The 24,307-nt window shown below is 50.0% G+C and overlaps 1 protein-coding gene across 2 annotated transcripts in view; it reads right to left on the reverse strand.

The window, feature by feature from the left end:
- The window catches only part of irf2b (interferon regulatory factor 2b), a 163,788-nt gene that overhangs the window by 75,875 nt on the left and 63,606 nt on the right, over positions 1 to 24,307 (reverse strand). The window lies entirely within an intron of this gene.

The raw sequence follows: 24,307 nt of genomic DNA on the forward strand, positions 1-24,307 counted from the left end.
GGAGTATTTGCCCTCTGATCTCTATTGACTTCATTTTTAATAGAGCTTCTTGATGATGTCAGGAACAGTCGCTCTCGTATCCCCTCTGGAATTTAGCTCATGTCCATATTTGGACTAAAGTTGTGATGATGCTCCCATTTGGAGTCTATCTTACCACATCAGAGCTTCTATTATAGATGCTCATACTTTTGGCTTAAAAAGAATTGTCAAATGGGAAAACATTTCAACTTGTTGCTAACTACCCTCAGAACTCCATGGAATCCCTTCAGTTAACCATAAACACAGTCATTGTCACAACTACAGGTTCCAGGGCCTCCAAATGCATTACGTTTTTTGACTACTACTTATTTTTAAATGTATGCCAAACCACAGCACTGAGAATGAAAGACTTGCATTTATGTTGGGTGGAATCTTACCAGAATTTGGCAAAGTGTCAGGCTCGGACAGAAAACTGTGTAACTCTCCAGTTGCACAGGCTAGTTGGCTCTCCAATGCTTGAACCTCTTTTCCAAAAAAAGGTGAGTGGGTGTGGTTTATGCCATCACTTTGATGGGGCGGGGCCTCTTTGAGCCAGGAACCGGCTCCACACAGATTGGGGCGCCATCTCTAAAGGGCACCCTGACCAGCGCTGCAGTCAAACGGCCCACAGCCCACATCACGGAGGTCTCGGGGCTCTCTTACCCCACCCCCACCCCCAACCTGTGCAAGCATGTCCTTCTACACTTATCTCTGCACCCCGGAGGGATCCCTTTGGCTGCCTCACCTCTGCCCAACATGTTTAAACCTCACCAACTTGAATATTTAGTGAGGTGGGAATAATTTGGCTGGGGATTGGGTGCTCGCTATATGGAAATGTGTTGAAATTGATTAAAATGAGGTTTGTGACATCGCCAGCGAGGTGGGGGGAACAATTGAGAAGGGCGGTCTCCCCAGCGAGAATCGCATTTCCCGATTCTCGCAGGATTTTCTGTGCCGGCTAAAGATTCCGCACATAGCCTCTTTCACAACTTCACTGTTAATTATATGCCAATTGAGTGTAACTGTATTCAGCTAACTGTGGACTGCTTTGTGCTCAGGCTGAAATTGTGATCATTGGATTGGGCGTGCACAATGTGGAATGCGCATCTTTATAAAGTTGTAAGTGTAGAAATACTTTGTTCCACTGTTCTATCCTTCACTACCTGGCTATCTGAGTTATAACACTCATGATGTTCCAAGGAGCTTTACATCCAATTAAGTACTTTTTGAAATTCAGCCACTGCTGTAATGCTGCCAAATTGTGTGTAGCAGGCCCCTGGGAACAGAAATGTGGGGCTGGATTCTCCGTTTCAGAGACTATGTCCCCCACGCCGTCGTGAAAACTGTGGTCTTTTAGACCAGAAAAACTAACGACAGAAGGCCAGGTTCACAGCCCTGCAGGGGGCTAGCAGGCAGCTGTTGCGGAACACGCAGCTCCAGCTGCCAATATGCCCCCCCCCCCCCCTGCGCACTTCCGGGTCAGAGGTCGCGCATGCGCACAGAGACGGCCTCCAGCGACCACGCTGTGCTCCATGGAGGACTCAGATCGCAGACCTGGACCAGGGAAATAATGCCCCCGATCGGCTGCGCGCCTGACCTGGACTGCCCGCACAATAAAGGCCCAGTCCCGTAAGAGCCACCCCCCCCCCCCCCCCCCACCCTCCGATCGGCCCTCCCCCGACGATAGCGGCCGCGGACTGAGTCTGCAGCCGCCTCGCGAGTTTCCCGAACGGCTGGGACCATATTAGAAATACGCCGTCGGTACTTCAGCCGGTCGGGGGCGGAGAATAGCGGGGCGGGCCTCTGAGAATGGCCTCAGGTGGTGGATACACCCTGAGTACGTCGCTTTTCGGAAGCCAAACCGGTGCCGGACCCGATTTCATGCGGGAAACTGGATTCTCCGCTCCGTCGCCGAACGTGCTTTCGGAGTCGGGGTGCGGAGAGTCCATCCCCCCCGATCTTGATCAAATAACATACTGTAGTGATATTTATTGCCAGGACAACAGGGATCACTCCACTACTCTTCTTCAACATAGTGCTATGGGATTTGTTTTAGGTCCTCTGAGGGCCTAAAATGCAGAAAGGACCTTGGTTTATTGTCTCGTCGAAAAGGTGAATTGTTGGGATATGTCATCCAAGCAGATATAAATACTTGAGTACTTTGAGTGGTATGAAAGGAAGGGTTTTCCCTTGGAGAGTTGCCTATATTATGAACAAGTTATTGTAACCCTGGTTACATTTCTGAATGAGAAATTGCTTTGTCAACTCAAAGCCTGACCTTGATGGCCGAGGTGTAATCATTGGCAGTAATCGGTTCCAAATAATCTAAACAGCTATCCTTTATTTCTGCAACTTAATAAGTGACTCACTGCATTAACATGTGGATGTGAGTTGTTTTCGTCTGACACAGAAATAAATAGTCACACAACAAATTTGTTGGATAACAGGATGTTAACTAATCATGCTGCACCTGCTATAGCAAGCACTTAACAACTTGCATTTGTTTAATGCCTGTAACATGGTAAAATGCATGAAGCTGGGAAACCTGCCACGTGAGGATGTGGAAAAATGCACAAAAACTCCTCAGATCAACTAAAAAGTGAATGGCAGCAAAAGCATAATTGGTAAGTCTCCCCTTGGAAGTGCTGCGAAGAGCATCCAATTCCATTAATTATTAGAGCAGTAGAGACTCTCTAATCGGTCCTCACTCACCCATTTATAACCCAGCATGTTCATGATTCCTGATGCTTATAAGTTGTTCCTACTGTACTTGCCAACTGTAGTTGACAAGTCTTTTCGAGCTTAAGCCTCTCCTTCCCAGTCTGTTTAAAATGGTGTCAGTTGAAGTATTGATCAGCTCGTGATCCTATATACAACAATACAATGTATTGGAAGACAGACAACTGAGGCAGCGTGTTCCAATCTTCTTCCTGCTAGACCCAGACAATAGATAGTGCTTTGTCAACCTCATGCACTTCAACATGCTATTGATGCCTGTGACTAAGTGGATTAAGAAGGGTGACTGGGTATTCTCAACATTTCTTCAAATCCACAATCATCCCTGGTGAGTGAACTGGGGAATGTTGGGCCAGCTTCCGTAAATTTATTGGGCTAGATTTTCCCGTGGGCTTTGGGGGACCACATTTCCAGGACCAAATGGGGCAGGGTTCCCGATAATAATAATAATATAATAATAATCTTTATTGTCACAAGTAGGATTACATTAAGACTGCAGTGAAGTTACTGTGAAAAGCCCCTCGTCGCCACATTCCGGCGCTTGTTCGGGTACACAGAGGGAGAATTCAGAATGTCCAAATTACCTAACAGCATGCCTTTCGGGACTTGTGGGAGGAAACCGGAGCACCCGGAGGAAACCCACGCAGACACGGGGAGAACGTGCAGAATCCACCGTAGCATAGTGGTTAGCACAGTTGCTTCGCAGCGTCAGGGTCCCAGCTTGATTCACAGCTTGGGTCACTGTCTGTGCGGAGTCTGCACATTCTCCCCGTGTCTGCGTGGGTTTCCTTCGGGTGCTCCGGTTTCCTCCCACAGTCCAAAGGTGTGCAGGTTAGGTGGATTGGCCATGATAAATTGCCCTTAGTGTCCAAAAACGTTAGGTGTGGTTACTGGGTTACGGGGATAGGGTGGAGGTGTGGGCTTGGGCGCTCCTTCCAAGAGCTGGTGCAGACTTGATGGGCCAAATGGCCTCCTTCTGCCCTGTAAATTCTATGATTCTATGGCAGTGACTCAAGCCGGGAATCAAAACTGAGACCCTGGAGCTGTGAAACAACAGTGCTGACCACTGTGCTACGGTGGCCACACTTGTAGCAGTGAGGCAGACCTAGCAATCTACTGGGAGGTGGCCTTCACGCTTGCCAACCAAAAAGAATGGTTGGCAATTGCCAGCACAAATAGAGGGCATGAAGCCAGTTGCCCCACCAGGAAGGGTGGGCACTGCTGAGGTAAGTCAGTGACCCTGAGCGCACCTCAATATGGAGGCACCCTTGGAGGTGCACATTTAATTAAAAATTCTGAGGGGCAGAGCGGGGGGGGGGGTGAGCGTCGGGGGGCAACCTTTCCTGCCTGGAGCCATAAAATTGAGGTGTGCAGCTCCCACTTCCAATGGTCCAACTACAGACTGCCACAGGGAGCCCACCTCCATTGAGCTGGAGGCTTCCACGCCTGAAAGAAATCCAGCAAGGCTGCATCCGATTGTGACCGTAACAATCTTAATAGGGCTGCCCACCTCGATGCATATGGCAGCTGATCTGCTCCTCCCGGGAAAACTCTAGTGGCGGGGAAGCATCAATCAGGTAGCATTCCTGGATTGCAACCACCCCACCATTTTCTCAGCCCCCACCCCCCCCACCAAGACCACCATCACTGTGACATCGAAATTCAGCCCATTATCTCCAAAATGTTAGGTACTTAATCGAACCATCCTCCAGAGTCCTCTTACCAGCCTACCCCCTGACCCCATCAACCTATAGGGAACATTTGCATGCCAACAGGAGCACGGAGCTCAGCTGAAGTTAATAGCTCAGCCACTACTGCCAGAACTGCAGAGAAAGTGCAGCTGATGGGTCTGAAAAAAGCCAGGAATCTTCCAGCCTTTTAACGTTGAGTTAAATAACTTTAGATCTTCACCACATTGCCGCAGCAGCAGCTGGTGGTAACGGAGCCCCGCTGTGCCAGTGCCACTACCGTGAGGGCGGGAAGGTTGTGTGGGTTGGTGCTTGTGGTGGAATTTAGGCCAGAAGAGTGGTCCCCTGGATACTACCTGCCTCCCATCCATCACGCACCCAGGCCACAGAGCATTCCCCTCTTTGTCAATTTTTCCTTCCCCATCAGCTTTTCTGCAACAACCATCTCCACCTCCTCTGGACAAATCTTCTGTATCCATAGAGGCCTCATCACCGCCCACTTTTGCCTTTCACCCTCATCACCTTTGTCGCTGACTTTATCAAGGAAACAGTAAAATTAGGAGGTTACTGGGGTACTGGATGAATAAGAAGATAAGAGGCATTTAAAAGGCTGCCAGGACTTCAAGTGGTTAAGCCACCTAATACGGAGGGGCTGCATTCTTGACTGCTGAGGGAAGTAAGGGAGGAAACTGCAGAGTTGATAACCACAATCTCCCAATCCTCCTTAGAGAGAGTAGTGCTGGCGGACTGGGGAACTGCAAATGTTACCGCCTTGTTTGAAAAATCGGAAAAGGAAAAACCTAACTATTGTAGGCCAGTCTGCAAATAATCTGCGAGAACATTAAGAGGTACTTGGACAAACATGGACTAATAAAGGAAGAACCAGCATGGATTTATTCTGGGCAATTAACGTTTGGTGAATTAAACTGAATTTTTTCAGTGTGATCATCGAGAGGTGATGAGGGCAGTACAGTTGATTTAGTGCAAAACAAATGGCATTTAATAAAGAATCACATCTGAGGCTTGCCAGCAGAATTAAAACTGATGTGATAGCAGGATAGATGCAAAGGTGGCTAAGGGTTAGGAAACAGAGAATTATGGTGAATGGCTGTTTTTCAGTCCAGATCGAGGTAAACTGTCAAGTTCCCCTTGGAATCACTGCTGTTTTTGATCAACATTAATGATTTCAACTGAGGGATACAGGCCACAATCTCAAAATCTGAAGATGATACAAAACTTGGAAGTGTATTAGACAGTAAAGAAGATTGTTATGGACTTTAAGTCGATAAAGTCCATATCTATTTAATATGGACAGCACGGTAGCGCAAGTGGATAGCACTGTGGCTTCACAGCGCCAGGGTCCCAGGTTCGATTCCCCGCTGGGTCACTGTCTGTGAGGAGTCTGCACGTTCTCCCTATGTCTGCGTGGGTTTCCTCCGGGTGCTCCCCTTCTGCACTGTATGGTCTATGTTTTATATAGACAGGCAGGTAGATTGGGCAATCATACAGCAGACACTATTCAACACAGAAGAATCAGGAAAATAAGGAAAATAATTCTCCGTTGCCCGACTCCGAAATCGTAATCGGCGATCGGGCAGAGAATTGACTCCAACGGTTTGATGCTGGTCAGCCATGCTCCACCCCCTCAGAAATGGCGTAATCGCGTGCTCACTTTTGCAACACCGCTGCCGCGTCATCGGCAGGCCCTCCCGCGATGCTCCGCCCCCGATGGACCGCGTTCGCAACCGTGTGGTTTCAGAAGTCGGGAACCCGGCGTGGGGGTTGTGACCCGTGTCCAGTGGTGCCATATTCAGCCGGATTCATGTCGCTGGCCAGGGGCTTCCGCGAGGGCTGGAGGGTGAGGTGGGTGGATGGCCAGGTGGGTGTGCTGTGGGGCCACGGATGGCAGGTCGGGTCCGCGCACGGCCGGCGCCATGTTGTATGGCATGACTGCTGCAGGTCAACAGCCGTGCGCATGTGCAGTCAGGGTCCCGGCAATTCTCGGCGCGGGACCCGGGAGTTTCACCCGGCACCGCTGCTCGCCCCTCAATGGTCCCGGAATTGGTGAGGGGTCGGCGCCGATTTTCTGGTCGTAAAACTCCCGCGAATTCCCCGTTCAAGCTGGCACTTAGGCGCTGAAACGGAGAATCCAGTCCAATATATACTACACGGTTAGAATGAGCGACTTACATTTCTATGGCAAACTTTCTCAACCACTGGGTATCTCAAAGTGCTTTAAAATGAATTAAGCACTTTTTGGAATGGCGTCGGTTTTGTAATATAGAAAATGCGGCAGCCAATCAGCACGCAGCAAATGCCCACAAACAGGACTGTGATAACGAATAGATAATTTGTTTTTCAAAATAGGAAATAAGAGAAGGCCATTCGACCCCTCAAACTTGCTACTCATCTAGATCATGGTGGATTTTCTACCTCAACACTATTTTTAAACACATTTCCCTTGATATTTTTTAAATCTAGCAATCTATCAAACTCTGCCTTGAACACACTCAATGACTAAACCTCCACAGCCCCCTGGGGTGGAGAATTCCAAAGATTCGTCACCCTCAGTGAGGTAATTCCTCCTCACTTCAGTCCTTTTCGGCGGGAATTCAGCTGTTGGAGTGGAGTCGAGCGGTGAGTATTTAAACTCGCTGCTTCACTGCTTAAACAGCGGCCACAGGGTCTTTGGGGGTAAATTTGAAGAGTGACATCACAGCAAAGCAGTGACCTGATTAGCTGGTAAGGAAAGTGTTTCAATTAGCAGTAGCTGGGAGAAATTTAACTCTTTGTGTGTTGGTAAGTGTGGTAAACTACTGTAATGGGAGATGTAAGGTAGGACCTGCACTATAGGTTCGCCGGTAGCTCCTGCCGGCTGGCTCCGCCCACGGAGAACTGTATAAATATGCATGACTTCCAGTGCCCTGCCATTTCACCAGCTGCAGCAGGAGGCCACATATCTGACTGTAATAAAGCCACAGTTGTACCCAACTTTAGTCTTTATGCAATTGATCGTGCATCAATTTATTACAGTCAGATTTTCCACAGAATGGATATCCGAATTAAGCCCGATTGCCTGCAGCTGGATCCGCACTCGGCCAACGCCAGGAAAGACTTTGCTCACTGGCTAGCATGTTTCGAGGCTTACATCAACGCGGCGGACTCCGCGCCAACGGAGGCTCAGAAGATAAACGTCCTGTACTCCAGACTGAGCTCCAGCGTGTTCCCATTGATCCAAGACGCCACGAATTACACAAAAGCAATGGAACTCCTCAAGGAACACTACGCGCAGAAGACAAACACGCTCTTCGTCAGGCATGTTCTCGCCTCCCGCTCGCAACTAGCTGGTGAGTCCATCGAAGACTTCTGGCGGGCCCTAATTCCACTCGTCCGGGACTGTGACTGTCAGGCCGTTACGGCCGCCGAACACGCAAATCTCCTCATGATGCCTTTGTGACGGGGGATTGCGTCGGACCGCATCCGAGAACGATTACTGGAAGGGGCCACTCTGGAACTGGCGGGGACGGAAACCTTGGCGCTCTCCATGACGGTCGCATCCCGTAAAGTACAATCGTACACCTCCCGCCGCGCTGCCCACCCTTCTACTCCTTCCTACCCCTCCTGGACCCCGCCGCCAACCTCCTTAGCCGGGGCCCTGCCTTCCCAATACGCCTGCGCCGCACGCCGATCCGCGCACCGCGGGGGTCCCCGCTGCTACTTCTGCGGTCAGCAGAAGCACCCCCGCCAACATTGCCCGGCCGGCACTGCAGTTTGTGAAGCCTGCAGTAAAAAGGGCCACTTTGCGGCTGTGTGCAAGGCCCGCGCAGGCGCTGCGATCGCGCCTGCCATCGCCCCCTCCCCCATGCCAGTCGCACAATGGGAGCCGCCATCTTGTCCCCCTTCGGCCACGTGCGCCCCATGGATGCCGCCATCTTTTTTTTAAAAAAACATTTTAATTCTACATTTTCACATTTTCCTTCAAGAATTTACACCCCACCCACAAACAGTAAATGGTAACAAATACAAAATCAATCCCCTTAACAATACCAATGATCCCATCCTCCCACCACCCCAAACAACGGCCCACCTGTCAGTATATGCATCCAATAAACCAAACCCTCCCACGGTGGAAACAAAAGAGAAAAAGAAAAAGGAGTCCGGGAGCGCCCATGGTCACCATTTGCCTATAGAGTCCACTCCCCCTCCCCCCCTACACTCAACGCCATCCAGCCTCTGAAAGAGTACTGTACATGATACCCAAGAGTTGTACACCGCCCCCCGCCCCCCCCCGCCCCCCCAGTCTCCAACTCCTCCCGTCCACTGCCTCTTGTAAAACTCCTCCCCCCAACCTGGGTTCCTTCCCCCCAACTTTCCACCCCGGGTAGACCACTCGGACCCTGTTCTGCCAGGCTCCGATGGCCGCAGCCCCTCCCCCACCTCACTCCCGTTCACTGGCCGGCTTAAACCAGCCAGCGTGGAGGCCCCCGCCCGGGTCCCTTTCCCCCTTGCCCGGCCCTAGGAAAGCCCTGAGATCCCCTTTTAGCACAAAAAACCCGCATATCCACCTACACCCCAAAGAGCCCTAATTTCGAGTGAAAGTCCAATCACTTCCTTTGTCCAAATATATACAACATTGGCTCCTTTAGCCCCTACACCCGCGCGCAGTGAAACAAAAAAGGGGCAGCACGGTAGAGTTGTGGATAGCACAATCGCTTCACAGCTCCAGGGTCCCTGGTTCGATTCCGGCTTGGGTCACTGTCTGTGTGGAGTCTGCACATCCTCCCCGTGTGTGCGTGGGTTTCCTCCGGGTGCTCCGGTTTCCTCCCACAGTCCAAAGATGTGCAGGTTAGGTGGATTGGCCATGATCAATTGCCCTTAGTGTCCAAAATTGCCCTTAGTGTTGGGTGGGGTTACTGGGTTATGGGGATAGGGTGGAGGTGTTGACCTTGGGTAGGGTGCTCTTTCCAAGAGCCGGTGCAGACTCGATGGGCCGTCACCGGAAGTCCCGGATGCAGCCTCCTTCTGCACTGTAAATTCTATGATAATTCTATGAAAATACAGTCATGAGGTTACATCGGCACATGGCCATTTCTCAATTTGTCAGTTCTGCCACAGTTCTTCTGCCTTCGCAAACTCCTCCGCTGCTTCCGCCGTTACAAAATAAAAGTCCCTGAGCTTATAAGTCACCCTCAGCTTCGCTGGATATGCAATGCCGCACTGCACTTTGCTAATGTACAGTGCCCTCTTCACCCGGTTGAAGGCAGCCCGCCTCCTCGCCAGCTCCACCGTAAAGTCCTGGTATACACGTATACCAGCTCCAGCCCATTGCACCACCCGCTTCTGTTTGGCCCAGCTCAGGACCTTCTCCGTCACCCTGTACCTACGGAAGCACAGAGTCACTGCCCTTAGCGGCTCACTCGCCTTTGGTACAGGCCTCCACGACCGATGAGCCCGATCCAGTTCATATCGGGAGGGATCCTCCCCCTCCCCCAATAGTTTTGCCAGCATCGCGGCATTACTCAGTCGGCTTCGGTCCTTCAACTCCTTCGGGCAGCCCCACAATCCTCAAATTCTGTCGCCTGGATCTGTTTTCCAGTTCTTCCATTTTTCCTCGCAGATCCTTGTTAATGTCCATCACCTTCCGCATCTCCTTCCCCATCGAGGCAAGTTGATCGCCGTGCTGCAATAACGTCTCCTCCACTCCCCTTGCTCTCGCACCTCCGCCACTGTGTTCGCCACCTCCGTCCTCACCGGGGAAACCGCCTCCTCCACCAGCACACTCAAAACCTCTCTCATCTCCTTCCTCACCGTCTCCATGCATTTCGCAATCTGCGCCAACTGCTTTTCGAATTCCGCAGCCATCACCTTAGCTATTCCTTCAGCCGTAAGCAGTGCAGCCTCCCCTGGTGCTCCAGCCTCCATTTTCTTTACTGACCCCGCGGTGACCTTTCCACTCCCCAACGGACTTGCAGCCGCTTTTTTCACGGCCGTTTATTTGCTGGTCTTCGACATTCTTCTCCTCCTCTGTGCTGTCTCCCGACTTTTACTGCCTTCGCTGGCCCTAGGACCGGGCGTTAACACCCGACAATGCCGTTCCCGAACGGGAGCCCTCCAACGCGCGGCTGCCTCCCGCCCGCCGTCACCGGAAGTCCCGGATGCCGCCATCTTGTCCCGACCCCGCAATGTGCGCACCATGGGCGCCACCATCTTGTCGCCCACAGGGTCTCCGGACATCCCGACATCGGACCCACACACGCTCGCCACCCGAAGCATCCGATGGCTACCCGCAGCTCGCTTCGCTGACGCTGGACCAATCTCGCTCGCACAACCTGGCCACCACGTCGACGACGGTTAAAATCAACGGCCACGCTGGACTCCGGGAGCACCGAAAGCTTCATTCACCGAGATACGGTCAGACGCTGCTCCCTCGCGGTCCACCGTGCCAATCAAAGGATCTCCCTAGCCTCCGGATTCCACTCCATCCCGATCCGAGGCTTTTGTACAGTCACCCTCACGGTCTAGGGCGTAGAATTTAGTAACTTCCGCCTCTATGTCCTTCCTAATCTCTGTGCTGCACTCCTGTTGGGCCTGGACTTCCAGTGCAACCTCCAGGGCCTCACCCTCAAATTCGGCGGGCCCTTAACCCCCCTTACGGTTTGCAGGTCACCTTTCCGTACTTAGATAATGTCACCATCTGCGGCCATGACCAGCAGGACCACGGTGCCAACCTCGATAAATTCCTCCGCACTGCCACTCTTCTCAACCTGACCTACAACAAAGAGAAGTGTGTGTTCAGCACGACCTGGTTAGCCATTCTCGGCTGTATAGTCCAAAGCCCGACCCCGACCGCATGCGTCCCCTCATGGAACTTCCCCACTGCCCCAAGGCCCTCAAACGCTGCCTGGGGTTCTTTTCCTACTACACTCAGTGGGTCCCAAACTATGCGGACAAGGCCCGCCCACTCATTCAGTCCACCCAATGCCCCCTCGCGGCCGAGGCACAACACGCTTTCGCCCGCATCAGAGCAGACATCGCCAAGGCCGGGATGCGCGTAGTGGACGAGTCACTGCTTTTCCAAGTAGAAAGCGATGCTTCAGACGTCGCCCTTGCCGCCACTCTAAACCAGGCAGGCAGACCCGTGGCATTCTTTTCCCGCACCCTTCATACCTCTGAAATTCGACACTCATCCGTCGAAAAGGAGGCCCAAGCTATCGTTGAAGCTGTGCGGCATTGGAGGCATTACCTGGCCGGTAAGAGATTCACTCTCCTTACGGATCAACGGTCGGTAGCCTTCATGTTCAATAACACACAGCGGGGCAAGATCAAAAATGATAAAATCTTGCGGTGGAGAATCGAGCTCTCCACCTATAATTACGAGATCTTGTATCGCCCCGGTAAACTCAACGAGCCCCCAGACGCCCTCTCCCGAGGTACATGTGCCAGCACACAAGTGGACCAACTCCGGGCCCTACACGATAGCCTTTGTCACCCGGGGGGGTCACTCGATTGTACCATCTGGTCAAAGCTCGCAATCTGCCCCACTCCGTCGAGGAAGTAAGGACAGTCACCTGGGACTGCCAGGTCTGTGCGGAGTGCAAGCTGCACTTCTACCGGCCAGACCGTGCGTGCCTGGTGAAGGCTTCCCGCCCCTTTGAACGCCTCAGCGTGGGACTCTATAGTCAGGGGCACAGATAGGCGCTTCTGTGGACGTGAAAGAGACTCCAGGATGGTATGTTGCCTCCCTGGTGCCAGGGTCCAGGATGTCTCCGAACGGGTAGAGGGAATCCTGAAGGGGGAGGGCAAACAGGCAGAGGTCGTTGTACATATTGGTACTAACGACATAGGCAGGAAGGGGCATGAGGTCCTGCAGCAGGAGTTCAGGGAGCTAGGCAGAAAGTTAAAAGACAGGACCTCGAGGGTTGTAATCTCGGGATTACTCCCTGTGCCACGTGCCAGTGAGGCTAGAAATAGGAAGATAGAGCAGACAAACACGTGGCTAAACAGCTGGTGTAGGAGGGAGGGTTTCCGTTTTCTGGACCACTGGGAGCTCTTCCGGGGCAGGTGTGACCTGTATAAGATGGACGGGTTGCATCTAAACCGGAGAGGCATAAATATCCTGGCCGCGAGGTTTGCTAGTGTCACACGGGAGGGTTTAAACTAGTATGGCAGGGGGGTGGGTACGGGAGCAATAGGTCAGAAGGTGAGAGCATTGAGGGAGAACTAGGGAATAGGGACAGTGTGGCTCTGAGGCAGAGCAGACGGGGAAAAGTTGCTGAACACGGGTCTGGTGGCCTGAAGTGCATATGTTTTAATGCAAGGAGCATTACGGGTAAGGCAGATGAACTTAGAGCTTGGATTACTACTTGGAACTATGATGTTATTGCCATTACAGAGACCTGGTTGAGGGAAGGGCAGGATTGGCAGCTAAACGTTCCAGGATTTAGATGTTTCAGGCGGGATAGAGGGGGATGTAAAAGGGGAGGCGGAGTTGCGCTACTTGTTCGGGAGAATATCACAGCTATACTGCGAGAGGACACCTCAGAGGGCAGTGAGGCTATATGGGTAGAGATCAGGAATAAGAAGGGTGCAGTCACAATGTTGGGGGTATACTACAGGCCTCCCAACAGCCAGCGGGAGATAGAGGAGCAGATAGGTAGACAGATTTTGGAAAAGAGTAAAAACAACAGGGTTGTGGTGATGGGAGACTTCAACTTCCCCAATATTGACTGGGACTCACTTAGTGCCAGGGGCTTAGACGGGGCGGAGTTTGTAAGGAGCATCCAGGAGGGCTTCTTAAAACAATATGTAAACAGTCCAACTAGGGAAGGGGCAGTACTGGACCTGGTATTGGGGAATGAGCCCGGCCAGGTGGTAGATGTTTCAGTAGGGGAGCATTTCGGTAACAGTGACCACAATTCAGTAAGTTTTAAAGTACTGGTGGACAAGGATAAGAGTGGTCCGAGGATGAATGTGCTAAATTGGGGGAAGGCTAATTATGACAATATTAGGCGGGAACTGAAGAACATAGATTGGGGGCGGATGTTTGAGGGCAAATCAACATCTGACATGTGGGAGGCTTTCAAGTGTCAGTTGAAAGGAATACAGGACAGGCATGTTCCTGTGAGGAAGAAAGATAAATACGGCAATTTTCGGGAACCTTGGATGACGAGTGATATTGTAGGCCTCGTCAAAAAGAAAAAGGAGGCATTTGTCAGGGCTAAAAGGCTGGGAACAGACGAAGCCTGTGTGGCATATAAGGAAAGTAGGAAGGAACTTAAGCAAGGAGTCAGGAGGGCTAGAAGGGGTCATGAAAAGTCATTGGCAAATAGGGTTAAGGAAAATCCCAAGGCTTTTTACACGTACATAAAAAGCAAGAGGGTAGCCAGGGAAAGGGTTGGCCCACTGAAGGATAGGCAAGGGAATCTATGTGTGGAGCCAGAGGAAATGGGCGAGGTACTAAATGAATACTTTGCATCAGTATTCACCAAAGAGAAGGAATTGGTAGATGTTGAGTCTGGAGAAGGGGGTGTAGATAGCCTGGGTCACATTGTCATCCAAAAAGACGAGGTGTTGGGTGTATTAAAAAATATTAAGGTAGATAAGTCCCCGGGGCCTGATGGGATCTACCCCAGAATACTGAAGGAGGCTGGAGAGGAAATTGCTGAGGCCTTGACAGAAATCTTTGGATCCTCGCTGTCTTCAGGGGATGTCCCGGAGGACTGGAGAATAGCCAATGTTGTTCCTCTGTTTAAGAAGGGTAGCAAGGATAATCCCGGGAACTACAGGCCGGTGAGCCTTACTTCAGTGGTAGGGAAATTACTGGAGAGAATTCTTCGAGACAGGATCTACTCCCATTTGGAAGCAAATGGACGTATTAGTGAGAGGCAGCACGGTTTTGTGAAGGGGAGGTCGTGTCTCACTAACTTGATAGAGTTTTTCGAGGAGGTCACTAAGATGATTGATGCAGGTAGGGCAGTAGATGTTGTCTATATGGACTTCAGTAAGGCCTTTGACAAGGTCCCTCATGGTAGACTAGTACAAAAGGTGAAGTCACACGGGATCAGGGGTGAACTGGCAAGGTGGATACAGAACTGGCTAGGCCATAGAAGGCAGAGGGTAGCAATGGAGGGATGCTTTTCTCATTGGAGGGCTGTGACCAGTGGTGTTCCACAGGGATCAGTGCTGGGACCTTTGCTCTTTGTAGTATATATAAATGATTTGGAGGAAAATGTAACTGGTCTGATTAGTAAGTTTGCAGACGACACAAAGGTTGGTGGAATTGCGGATAGCGATGAGGACTGTCTGAGGATACAGCAGGATTTAGATTGTCTGGAGACTTGGGCGGAGAGATGGCAGATGGAGTTTAATCCGGACAAATGTGAGGTAATGCATTTTGGAAGGGCTAATGCAGGTAGGGAATATACAGTGAATTGTAGAACCCTCAAGAGTATTGAAAGTCAAAGAGATCTAGGAGTACAGGTCCACAGGTCATTGAAAGGGGCAACACAGGTGGAGAAGGTAGTCAAGAAGGCATACGGCATGCTTGCCTTCATTGGCCGGGGCATTGAGTATAAGAATTGGCAAGTCATGTTGCAGCTGTATAGAACCTTAGTTAGGCCACACTTGGAGTATAGTGTTCAATTCTGGTCGCCACACTACCAGAAGGATGTGGAGGCTTTAGAGAGGGTGCAGAAGAGATTTACCAGAATGTTGCCTGGTATGGAGGGCATAAGCTATGAGGAGCGATTGAATAAACTCAGTTTGTTCTCACTGGAACGAAGGAGGTTGAGGGGCGACCTGATAGAGGTATACAAAATTATGAGGGGCATAGACAGAGTGGATAGTCAGAGGCTTTTCCCCAGGGTAGAGGGGTCAATTACTAGGGGGCATAGGTTTAAGGTGAGAGGGGCAAAGTTTAGAGTAGATGTACGAGGCAAGTTTTTTACGCAGAGGGTAGTGGGTGCCTGGAACTCACTACCGGAGGAGGTAGTGGAAGCAGGGACGATAGGGACATTTAAGGGGCATCTTGACAAATATATGAATAGGATGGGAATAGAAGGATACGGACCCAGGAAGTGTAGAAGATTGTAGTTTAGTCGGGCAGTATGGTCGGCACGGGCTTGGAGGGCTGAAGGGCCTGTTCCTGTGCTGTACATTTCTTTGTTCTTTGTTCTTTGTTTGCCCCTCCCTCCACCGACCGTAACACGTACATTCTCAGTGTGGTCGATGAGTACTCCAGATTCCCCTTCGCCATCCCATGCCCCGATATGACGTTTGCCACCGTCATCAAGGCCCTCAGCACCATCTTCACTCTGTTCGATTTCCCCGTCAACATCCACAGTGACAGGGGATCCTCATTCATGAGCGGTGAGCTGCGTCAGTTCCTGCTCAGCAGGGGTATAGCCTCCAGCAGGACGACCAGCTACAACCCCCGGAGAAACGGGCAAGTAGAACGGGAGAATGGGACGGTTTGGAGGGCCGTCGAGCTGGCCCTACGGTCCAAGAACCTCCCAGCCTCTCGCTGGCAGGAGGTCCTCCCAGACGCTCTGCACTCCATTCGGTCACTATTGTGCACCGCCACTAATAATACACCCCATGTACGTGTTTTTACCTTCCCCAGGAAGTCCATATCCGGGGTGTCGCTCCCGACTTGGCTCGTTGCTCCAGGACCGGTCCTTCTCCGTAGGCACGTCCGACTCCACAAGGCGGATCCCTTGGTGGACAGGGTTCACCTGCTCCACGCCAACCCTCAATATGCCTACGTTGAGTTCCCCGACGGCCGCCAAGATACTGTCTCACTCAGGGACCTGGCACCGTCAGGTTCCACCCCAACACCCCGCCCCCCCACGAATGCCCCCCCCCCCCCCCACCTCGCCGCCAATATTGACCACACCAGACCAACTCCCCCCTTCCCTTTTCCGCACAAGAGTACGAAGAGGACTTCGGCACGCTCCCGGAGTTCCCCGATGACTGGCCAGCATCAGCACCGCCACCACCGCCATCGGTGCCACCTCCACCACCGCCTTCGCCGCCACCGTTACACCGCTCCCAACGAAGTACCAAGCACCGGACCGGCTGAACCTTTCACGGACTCCGGACCGTCAACATGGACTTTTCTTTCCCTACCACTGTACATAATTGCACTTATTGTATATAGTTTCACGTCACCCCCGGCGGACTCATTTTTAACAGGGGGCGAATGTGGTGAACCACTGTAATAAGAGATGTAAGGTAGGACCTGCACTACAGGTTCGCCGGTAGCTCCGCCGGCTGGCTCTGTCCACGGAGAACTGTATAAATATGCATGACCTCCAGAGCCCTGCCATTTCGCCAGCTGCAGCAGGAGGCCACGCATCTGACTGTAATAAAGCCACAGTTGTACCCAACTTTAGTCTTTGTGCAATTGATTGTGCATCAATAAGTATTGTGATTGGTAAGTAAAATCTTTATTCCTTTCACTTATTCATTATTTGATATTATATTTGTAATCAGTTACGGTAAAGTGTAAAAATGGCAGGAGATCCCAGGCACGTGTTATGCTCCTCGTGCTCAATGTGGAAGTTCAGGGACACGGCCGATTCCCCTGACTCCTTCATATGCGGGAAGTGTGTCCAGCTGCAGCTCCTGTTAGACCGCATGACGGCTCTGGAGCTGCGGATGGACTCACTTTGGAGCATCTGCGATGCTGAGGAGGTCGTGGATAGCACGTTCAGTGAGTTGGTCACATCGAAGATTAGGATTGGTGAGGGAGACAGGGAATGGGTGAACAAAAGGCAGAGAAAAAGTAGGAATGCAGTGCAGGTGTCCCCTGTGGTCATCTCCCTCTAAAACAGGTGTACTGTTTTGGATACTGTTGGGGGAGATGACTTATCAGGGGGAGGCAGTAGGAGACAGGCTCATGGCACCGTGGCTGGCTCTGCTGCACAGAAGGGCGGGAAAAAGACTGGCAGGGCTATAGTTATTGGGGATTCAATTGTAAGGGGAGTAGACAGGCGTTTCTGTGGTCGAAAACGAGACTCCCGAATGGTATGTTGCCTCCCAGGTGCACGGGTCAGGGATGTCTCAGATCAGCCGCAGGAAATACTGAAGGGGGAGGGTGAACAGCCAGTTGTCATGGTGCAGATAGGCATCAACGATATAGGTAAAAAACAGGATGAGGTCCTACAATCAGAATTTAGGGAGTTAGGAGATAAGTTAAAAAGTAGGACCTCAAAGGTAGTAATCTCAGGATTGCTACCAGTGTCACGACACAGTCAGAGTAGAAATTCAAGAATAGTCAGAATGAATACGTGGTTTGAGAGATGATGCAGGAGGGAGGGGGGTTCAGATTTTTGGGACATTGGAACCGGTTCTGGGGCGGTGGGACCATTACAAATTGGATGGTCTAAACCTGGGCAGGACTGGAACCAATGTCCTAGGGGGTGCTTTTGCGAACACTGTTGGGGAGGTTTTAAACTAATGTGGCAGGGGGATGGGAACCAGATTAGGAAGTTAGAGGTCAATAAAGAGGCAGCAACTAAAGCCAGTAAGGTACTAAATAATAAACTCATTGTGACTAAGGGGAAGAGTAGACAGGGAAGAGGTGATGAACGCAAAGGGACAGGTGGTCTGAGGTGCATTTGTTTAATGCGAGAAGTGTAGCAGATAAAGCAGATGAACTTAAGGCTTGGATTCCTACCTGGGAATATGATGTTATTGGTATTACTGAGACTTGGTTGAGGGAAGGGCAAGATTGGCAACTAAATATCCCAGAGTATAGATGCTTCAGGAGGGATAGAGACGGAGGTAAAAGGGGTGGAGGAGTTGCATTACTGGTCAGAGATGATATCACAGCTGTGATTACGGAGGGCACTATGGAGGATTTGAGCACTGAGGCAATATGGGTAGAGCTAAGAAATAGGAAGGGTGCAGTAACATTGTTGGGATTTTATTACAGGCCTCCCAAAAGCGAGCGTGAAGTAGAGGTACAAATATGTCGACAGGTTATAGAAAAATGTAGGAGCAATAGGGCAAATGTAGGGCAGTGGATGTTGTCCATATGGACTTCAGTAAGGCCTTTGACAAGGTCCCTCATGGTAGACTAGTACAAAAGGTGAAGTCACACGGGATCAGGGGTGAGCTGGCAAGGTGGATACAGAACTGGCTAGGCCATAGAAGGCAGACAGTAGCAATGGAAGGATGCTTTTCTAATTGGAGGGCTGTGACCAGTGGTGTTCCACAGGGATCAGTGCTGGGACCTTTGCTCTTTGTAGTATATATAAATGATTTGGAGGAAAATGTAACTGGTCTGATTAGTAAGTTTGCAGACGACACAAAGATTGGTGGAATTGCGGATAGCGATGAGGACTGTCGGAGGATACAGCAGGATTTAGATTGTTTGGAGACTTGGGAGGAGAGATGGCAGATGGAGTTTAATCCGTACAAATGTGAGGTAATGCATTTTGGAAGGTCTAATGCAGGTAGGGAATATACAGTGAATGGTAGAACCCGCAAGAGTATTGAAAGTCAAAGAGATCTAGGAGTACAGGTCCACAGGTCATTGAAAGGGGCAACACAGGTGGAGAAGGTAGTCAAGAAGGCATACGGCATGCTTGCCTTCATTGGCCGGGGCATTGAGTATAAGAATTGGCAAGTCATGTCGCCACATTACCAGAAGGTGTAGAACCTTAGTTAGGCCACACTTGGAGTATAGTGTTCAATTCTGGTCGCCACACTACCAGAAGGATGTGGAGGCTTTAGAGAGGGTGCAGAAGAGATTTACCAGAATGTTGCCTGGTGTGGAGGGCATTAGCTATGAGGAGCGGTTGAATAAACTCGGTTTGTTCTCACTGGAACGAAGGAGGTTGAGGGGAGACCTGATAGAGGTATACAAAATTATGAGGGGCATAGACAGAGTGGATAGTCAGAGGCTTTTCCCCAGGGTAGAGGGGTCAATTAGTGGGGGCATAGGTTTAAGATGAGAGGGGCAAGGTTTAGAGTAGATGTACGAGGCAAGTTTTTTACGCAGAGGGTAGTGGGTGCCTGGAACTCGCTACCGGAGGAGGTGGTGGAAGCAGGGACGATAATGACATTTAAGGGGCATCTTGACAAATACATGAATAGGATGGGAATAGAGGGATACGGACCCAGGAAGTGTAGAAGATTGTAGTTTAGTCGGGCAGCATGGTCGGCAGGGGGTTGGAGGGCCGAAGGGCCTGTTCCTGTGCTGTACATTTCTTTGTTCTTTGTTCTTTGTTCAATAGGTTGGTCGTGATGGGAGATTTTAACTTCCTCAACATTGAATGGGACTCATGTAGTGTTAGAGGCATAGATGGAGCAGAATTTGTAAGGAGCATCCAGGAGAGTTTTTTAGAGCAGCATGTAAATAGTCCAACTCGGGAAGGGGCCATACTGGACCTGGTATTGGGGAATGATCCCGGCCAGGTGGTTGAAGTTTCAGTTGGTGATTATTTTGGGAATAGCGATCACAATTCCGTAAGTTTTAGAATACTCATCGACAAAGACGAGAGTGGTCCTAAAGGAAGAGTGCTAAATTTTAGAAAAGCCAAGTACAACAAAATTCGGCAGGAGCTAGGGAATGTGGATTGGGAGCAGCTGTTTAAGGGTAAATCCACATTTGAAATGTGGGAGTCTTTTAAGGAAATGTTGATTAGAGTGCAGGACAAACATGTCCCTGTGAAAATGAAGGAGAGAAATGGCAAGATTAGGGAACTATGGATGACGGGTGGAATTGTGAAACTAGCTAAGATGAAAAAGGAAGCATACATAAGATCTAGGCAACTTAAAACTGATGAAGCTTTGGAGGAATATGGGAAAGTAGGACAAATCTCAAACGTGCAATAACGAGGGCTAAAAGGGGCAAGAGGGTAACTAGAGAAAGGATGGGCCACTCAAAGACAAAAGAGGGAATTTACACGTGGAGTCAGAGGAAATGGGTGAGATTCTTAATGAGTACTTTGCATCGGTGTTCACCAAAGAGAGGGACATGACGGATGTTGAGGTTAGGGATGGATGTTTAAATACTCTAGGTCAAGTCGGCATTAGGAAGGGGGAAATTTTGGGTATTCTAAAAGGCATTAAGGTGGACAGGTCCCCAGGGCCGGATGGGATCTATCCCAGGTTACTGAGGGAAGCGAGGGGCGAAATTGCTGGGGCCTTAACAGATATCTTTGCAGCATCCTTGAGCAGGGGTGAGGTCCCGGAGGACTGGAGAATTGCTAATGTTGTCCCTTTGTTTAAGAAGGGTAGCAGGGATAATCCAGAGAATTATAGACCTGTGAGCTTGACATCAGTGGTAGGCAAACTGTTGGAGAAGATACTGAGGGATAGGATCGATTCACATTTGGAAGAAAATAGACTTATCAGTGATGGGCAGCATGGTTTTGTGCAGGGAAAGTCATGTCTTACAAACCTAATAGAATTCTTTGAGGAAGTGACAAAGTTAATTGATGAGGGAAGGGCTGTAGATGTCATATACATGAACTTCAGTAAGGCGTTTGATAAAGTTTCCCAGGTTGATGGAAAAAGTGAAGTCGTATGGGGTTCAGGGTGTACTAGCTAGATGGATAAAGAACTGGCTGGGCAACAGGAGACAGAGAGTAGTGGTGGAAGGGAGTGTCTCAAAATGGAGAAGGGTGACTAGTGGTGCTCCACAGGGATCCATGCTCGGACCACTGTTGTTTGTGATATGCATAAATGATCTGAACGAAGGTATAGGTGGTCTAATTAGCAAATCTGCAGATGATACTAAGATTGATGGAGTTGCAGATAGCGAGGGGGACTGTCAGAGAATACAGCAAAATATTGATAGAATGGAGAGTTGGGCAGAGAAATGGCAGATGGAGTTCAATCCAGGCAAATGTGAGGTGATGCATTTTGGAAGATCCAATTCAAGAGCAGACTAGGAAGAGTCCTGGGGAAAATTGATGTACAGAGAGATCTGGGAGTTCAGGTCCATTGTACCCTGAAGGTGGCAACGCAGGTTGATAAGAGTGGTCAAGAAGGCATAGATGCTTATAGAATTTACAGTGCAGAAGGAGGCCATCCAGCCCATCGAGTCTGCACCGGCTCTTAGAAATAGCACCCTTCCCAACTGCATACCTCCACCCTATCCCCGTAACCCAGTTACCCCACCCAATACTAAGGGCAATTTTGGACAATAAGGGCAATTTTGCATGGCCAGTCCACCTAACCTGCACATCTTTGGACTGTGGGAGGTAACCGGAGCACCCGGAAGAAACCCACGCACACACAGGAGAATGTGCAGACGCCGCACAGACAGTGACCAAGCCGGGAATCGAACCTGGGACCCTGGAGCTGTGAAGCAATTGTGCTAATCACTATGCTACCGTGCTGCCCACAAGCATACAGCATGCTTGCCTTCATCGGACGGGGTATTGAGTACAAGAGTCGGCAGGTCATGTTTCAGTTGTATAGAACTTTGGTTAGGCCGCATTTGGAATACTGCGTGCAGTTCTGGTCGCCACATTACCAGAAGGTGTAGATGCTTTAGAGAGGGTGCAGAGGAGGTTCACCAGGATGTTGCCTGGTATGGAGGGTGCTAGCTATGAAGAAAGGTTGAGTAGATTAGGATTGTTTTCGTTGGAAAGACGGAGGTTGAGGGGGGACCTGATTGAGGTCTACAAAATTATGAGAGGTATGGACAGGGTGGATAGCAACAAGCTTTTTCCAAGAGTGGGGGTGTCAATTACAAGGGGTCACGATTTCAAGGTGAGAGGGGGAAAAAAGGGAGATGTGCGTGGAAAGTTTTTTACGCAGAGGGTGGTGGGTGCCTGGAACGCTTTGCCAGTGGGGGTGGTAGAGGCGGGCACGATAGCATCATTTAAGATGCATCTAGACAGATATATGAACGTGCGGGGAACAGAGGGAAGTAGATCCTTGGAAAATAGGCGACAGGTTTAGATAAAAGATCTGGATCGGCGCAGGCTGGGAGGGCCGAAGGACCTGTTCCTGTGCTGTAATTTTCTTTGTTGTTGCTAAATGGCCGACCCCTTTTCCTGAGACTGTTTCCCCCGGTTCTAGACCCTCCAGGTGTGTGAAGCATCCTTTCTGCATCTACTCTGTTGACCCCTGTACGAATTCTGTATGATTCAATGGGATCATCATAGAATCATAGATTTTACAGTGCAGAAGGAGGCCATACAGCCCATCGTGTCTGCACCGGCCCTTTGGAAGAGCACCCTACCCAAGCCCACACCTCCACCCTATCCCAGTAACCCCACCCAAACTTTTTGGACACCAAGGGCAATTTAGCATACACTTTGCACTCTTCTGAATTCTCAAGAATACAGGCCCAATCTCCTCAATCTTTCCTCAGAGGACAATACCACCATCCCAGGAATCAATCTGGTGAACCTTTGTTCCTATCCCTCTCTGGCATATAAATCCTTCCTTAGTCAAGGAGATCAAAACTGTACACAACACCCCAGGTGCGGTCTCATCAAGGCTCTTCAATTGCAACAAGACTTCCTTACTATACTATACTCAAAATATCTTGTAATAGTAATAATCGCTTATTGTCGCAAGTAGGCTTCAATGAAGTTACTGTGAAAAACCCCGAGTCGCCACATTCCGGCGCCTGTTCGGGGAGGCCGGTACGGGAATTGAACCCGCGCTGCTGGCCTTGTTCTGCATTGCAAGCCAGCTGTTTAGCCCATTGTGCGAATAAAGGACAACATTCCATTTGCTTTCCTCATTGCTTGTTGGACCTGCATGCTAGCTTACAGTGAACTATGAACAAGGACATCCAGGTCTCTTTGGACATCAACATTTCCCAATCTCTCACTATTTAAGAAATACTCTGAGTTTCCGCTTTCCTACCAAGATGGATAACTTCACATTTTTCCACATTCTCTTCCATCTGCCATGTTTTTTCTCACTCACATAGCCTGTGGAAATTCCCATGAAGCCTCTTTGCCTTCTCCTCACAACTCGCATTCTCACCTAGTTTTGTGTGATCAGCAAACCTGGAAATTTTACATTTGGTCCCCACATCCAAATTATTGAAATAGTTTGTGAACAGCTAGGGCTTCCAAGCACTTGTTGTACCTCATTAGTCATAGCCTGCCAACCGGGAAATTACCCATTTATTCCTACTCTCTGTTTTCTGCCCATTAATTAATTCTCAGGCCATGCCAGTATATTACCCCAGGGCCCATTTACACAGCTTCTGACAATTCCTCATCAGTCACTATAATGAACACAGACAGCAAGGAATGGCTACACATTCAATGCAGAAAAATGGCCCAAGGCAATTTGAAGGAAACAAGATCAAGCCAATGATGGACAGATTAGGGTGAAGTGAAAATAAAAAAACTTTAAGGAGGGTGTAAAAATGAGGGATGTGGTAAGGTGACACTGCTGAAGAGCGAGTTCCCGAGCATCGGAACAAAATCCTGGAAGCATGGTCATCAATGGTGAGGATAAGAGTGGAAGGGAGATTCTCTGAAGGCTGGAGCAGTGGAATGATACATTGGAAAGGGAGCAGTAATGGGAATGTAGGTTCCGGAGATAAGGGCAACAGGACAGACAACTACTGGCAAATTCCCTCATCCTAGTGCTCGATAGAACAGGACAGGAGCCTGTGCACTCTCTGTGTCAACAGGCTAGCTTCACTTTTGCAATAGTAAAAGTGGATCCCTGCTGCAGCTTCAGACTCAAAATATCGTCTGATCTAAGACCATGAGATACAGGAGCAGAATTAGGCCACTCGGCCCATCAAGTCTGCTCCGCCATTCGATCATGGATGATATGCTCCTCATCCCCATTCTCTTGCCTTCTCCCCATAACCCCATGTCCCCTGATTAATCAAGAAGTCCCCTCATTAATCAAGAACTCCAGATTTG

Source organism: Scyliorhinus torazame, chromosome 9 (genome assembly GCF_047496885.1).
Source record: "Scyliorhinus torazame isolate Kashiwa2021f chromosome 9, sScyTor2.1, whole genome shotgun sequence".
Taxonomy (NCBI): domain Eukaryota; kingdom Metazoa; phylum Chordata; class Chondrichthyes; order Carcharhiniformes; family Scyliorhinidae; genus Scyliorhinus; species Scyliorhinus torazame.